A 4,603-nucleotide genomic window follows, 5' to 3' on the forward strand; every position below is an offset into this window, starting at 1 on the left:
GAAGTCACAACAGAACCAAACAAAATAAAAAAAGATAATAACAGAATACTACGAAGAGCTGTACTCCAACAAATTCGAAAATTTGGACGAAATGGATACATTTCTAGAAAAACACAACCTACCTAAACTTACTCAGACTGAAGTAGAAAATTTGAACAAACCCATAACAAAAGAAGAAATTGACCAGGTCATCAAAAAACTCCTGACCTATAAGATCAAATTAACTTCATTATTAGTGCAGGTTGTTTGCATTTGCATGAAAAGCTTGATTTAATTGATGAGCATTTAATAACAAAGCATAAGAAGAATCCTACCAGAAATCAAACACAAGCTGAATGATAGATATAGACTGGAAAATGGCTTATAATACACACATATATAAAACATTAGATGACATCTCATCTCTGTTTACTGACAAATTAGCAACTGGACCCTAAAAAACTATTCAAAAGCTTTCTGACTTATATTCCAAAAGCAAAAGGAGCATTTTTATAAACCTATAAAAATCACAATAAGGACTAATTACCTCCATAAACAACTGTCTCCTTTGTCATGACATCACAAGAACTGTATGGTGCCTGATTACCATTGCAGAATGTTTTGATCAAAGCTTCTCTTTAAAAAAAAAAAAAAAAAAAAGTCTTGATCAAATGGAGGGAAATGAAGAACAGAATTTCAAATTCTCATGGACTCCTGACTTTCTGGATTTATTGAAGCTAGATGAACCCCCTAAAGCTATTGCCTAAATTAATCTTTAAATTAAAAATATCCCCTCAAGTCTTATTTAAACCTAACTATACTTTAGCTTAATTAGTAAAGAATGTCTCCCTTGAGCATTATGCTGTTTTAAAGAACTATCTATGTGTAATCAAACTGGCAACAGTAACTTGAAAAGTTACACAGGAAACTTAGATATCAAGGATAATGAATTTAGATTAATAATAGAGGAATAATTTTTTTTAAAAACTTTATTGTGAATTGAGTGATGGTTTACAGAGCAGATCATCAGTTTTACATTCAACAAATCATACACTTCATTTCATTACAATAACTACAATTAACCTTCATGTACCATCAGTTAACTGTATCTACCTCTATTCACTTTAACTCTTGCATTCCTCCCAGGTCTTCAGCTCCCTTTCGGGTAGAAACAGTTAACTTGGGTGACTAGGAAGCCAATATACATCAAGAGGGAGATTAGCAGATGAAGGTGGAAGAATAATTTGGAGGAGAACAATAGTAATGACTGCACAATCTTTTGGCTGACCCTCCACTTTACCAAGCATAATGTTGTTCTCCAGGGACTGGTCCCGCCTGATAATACATTCAAAGTATGACAGACGAAGTCTGGCCATCCTGGCTTCTAAGGAGAACTCTGGCTGTACTTCTTAAACACAGATCTGTTTGTTCTTTTCGTGATCCATGGTACTTTTAATATTCTCCTCCAACACCATAATCCAAATGCATCAATTCTTCAGAGGTCTTTATTCACTGTCCAACTTTCCCATGCAGATGAAGTTATTGAAAATACCATGGCTTGAGTCAGGCGCACCCTTAGTCCTCTAACTGACATCTTTGCTCTTCGACACTTTTAAGAGGTTTTGTGCAGCTCATATGCCTAATACAACACATCATTTAATTTCTTGACTGCTGCTTCCAGGAGCATTGATGTTCAGTTGAACCAAGCAAAATGAAGTCTTTGACAACTTTAATCTTTTCTCAATTTATATTACGTATACCTCATTTTCAGTTGTTGTTGTTGTTAAGTGCCATCAATTCCAACCCACAGTGACCCTGTATAGGGTTTTCAAGGAGCAGCTGGTGAGCTTGAACCACCGACCCTGCAGTTCAAACTGACTTTGCAATCAGATGTATTAGCCCACAGCACCACACCAGGACTCAAGGTTATATATCATCTGCATATCACAGGTTGTTAATGAGTCTTCTTCCAACCCTGATGCCACATTTTTCTTCATGTAATCCAGCTTCTTAGATTACGTGCTCAACATAGAGATTGAATAAATTTGGTGAAAGGATACAACCCTGGCACACACCTTTCCTAATTTTAAACCATTCAGTGTTCCCTTGTTCTGTTTGAACAACTGTCTCTTGGTCTATGTACAGGTTCCTCATGAACACAATTAAGTGTTCCTCATTTCCTCCATTTGCTTTAGCATCTCTATGCTAGAGAGCAAGTTTCAGAGTCCCTTCTAATATTTTTTTCTTCTTTCTTGTCTTCTTAATGACTGTTTGCTTTCTTCCTATTTGATGTTCTTGATGTCATCCACAGGTCACCTGGTCTTCAGTCGTTAGTGTCTAACACACCAAATCTGTTTTTGAGATGGTCTCGAAATACAGATGGGATACATTCAAGATGGTATTTTGGTTCTTATGGACTTGTTTTAATTTTTTTCAGCTTCAGCCTGAACTTGCATATGAGCAACTGATGGTCTGTTCCACAGTCTGCCCCTAGTCTTGTTTTGGCCGATGATATGGAACTTTCCCACTGTCTCTTTCCACAGATGTAGTCACTGTGATTTCTGTGTATTCCATCTGGTGAGGTACATGTGCATAGTCATCTTTTATATTGTTTAAAAGGGTATTTGCAATGAAGAAGCCTTTATACTCAAGGTAGACATAATTCAATCAGGTGATCTCTAGCATCATAATATCTATCACCAAGACCATATTTTTCAAGGACTGATCCTTCCTCTGTTTCCAATTTTTGCATTACAATCACCAGTAATTAACAGTACATCTTGATTTCATGTTTGATCAATTTCAGACTGAAGAACTTGGTAGAATTCTTCAATTTCAGCACTACTGGCTTTAGTAGTAGGTGGTAAATTTGAATAATTGTATTAACTGTCCTTCCTTGTAGACAAATGGACATTCTCCTATCAGAGACAGTGTTGTACTTCAAGATAGAGCTTGAAATGTTCTTTTTGATAATGAATGCAACACTATTCCTCTTCACTTTGTCCTTCCCAGCATAGTAAACTATGCTGCTATCAGACACAAAATGGTTACTGCCAGTCCATTTCAGTTCACTAATGTCTAGAATATCAATGTTTCTGTGTTTCATTTTATTTTTGACAAGTTTCAATTTTCCTAGATTCATACTTCGTATATTCCATGTTCTGATTATTAATGGATGTTTCCAGCTATTTCTCCTCATTTTGAGTTGTGTCCCATTAGCAAATGAAGGTCCAGAAAGCTTTACTCCATTTACGTCACCATGGTTAACTCTACTTTGAGGAGGCAGTTCGTCCCCAATCATATTTTTAGTGCCTTGCAACCCGAGGGGCTTGTTAGACTAGTATGTGTTTTGCCATGGTATATTAACAACAAAATAAATAATTTAAAGGAAAAACTGTCTACCTTTTATTATGCTCTTTTAAGAACTTTATGTTGACCTATACTTATGGATGTCGTAGCTCAAAATACCAACTGAGAGGGAAGGAGTCTCCACATCAAGTATCAATCCTACCCTCTCTGTATACAGGGTTGATAGGGACGGGCAACTTACACAGTGGCTACCTAAAATGGGGGTGGGGGAGCCATAAAGTCATGAAGTGACTGGCTTACAAGTTTTCAAGAAGGAGTTTAGTTTCAGAGTGTACGTGGGAGGGTAGAATCCCCATGGAATAGTTTTCTTCTTGTCTGGACAGGTCTGGTGAAAGGAGATGGGGATAAGAGTCTTATGATTCAATGGTGAGCAGTTGTTATTGTGACTAATTGCGACTATCACAACTATAACGGTAGAAGCTTTGTAACATAAAGAGGGGAGTAGTTAACCTTACAGTCCAGGAACAGAGGACCTTGGGACCATCAAGGGAAAAGAACACCAGCAGAATGTGGTCCAGAGAAGTAGTGACACCAGAGATGGAGGCAGAGATGAAGACATGGAGAGACAGAGCAGCTTAGGATTCTAGATTCATAGAAAGAGAAAGGCTGGCTTTGTGCTGATGGTCAGGAGGCAGGATTGGAGAACGTGCCCTTGGGTTGTTTAAATGGTTATATATTCCTGAATGCTTTTGTGTACACACACACAAAAAAAAACAAAACACCAGAGGGAATAGAAGCAAATACTGTTGAATGGTGATGCATGGAGGGGATTGTAATTAGAAACACGATAGGATGAGTGAAAAACTGATGTTCCCCCATCACTCAATGTAAACTATCACACAATGCACAATAAAATCTTTTTTAAAATTCATAGAACAATGGATTTTAAAGATTTAAAAAAAGCATTATTAATGAGTACTTCTCTGCAGCCATCCACTGATCACAGAGAGATGTCTAAACATGTTCTGTTAAAATAAACCTGTACATGTATGATCTGTAATGAGTACTTCTCTGCAGCCATCCACTGATCACAGAGAGAAGTCTAAACATGTTCTGTTAAAATAAACCTGTACATGTATGATCTGTAATGATTACTTCTCTGCAGCCATCCACTGATCACAGAGAGATGTCTAAACATGTTCTGTTACAATAAACCTGTACATGTATGATCTGGAACCCTAAAAGCATTATTTTATTTACTTACACTCGTATAAGACCAACCATGTGAATAAAGATAATTTTACTTCTTTTCCCA

The 4,603-nt window shown here is 36.8% G+C and overlaps 1 protein-coding gene across 1 annotated transcript in view; it reads right to left on the reverse strand.

Moving 5' to 3' along the window:
* Positions 1–4,603, reverse strand: part of LAMC1 (laminin, gamma 1 (formerly LAMB2)) — a 154,882-nt gene that overhangs the window by 104,938 nt on the left and 45,341 nt on the right. The window lies entirely within an intron of this gene.

Source organism: Chrysochloris asiatica, unplaced genomic scaffold, assembly GCF_000296735.1.
Source record: "Chrysochloris asiatica unplaced genomic scaffold, ChrAsi1.0 scaffold00203, whole genome shotgun sequence".
Lineage (NCBI taxonomy): Eukaryota > Metazoa > Chordata > Mammalia > Afrosoricida > Chrysochloridae > Chrysochloris > Chrysochloris asiatica.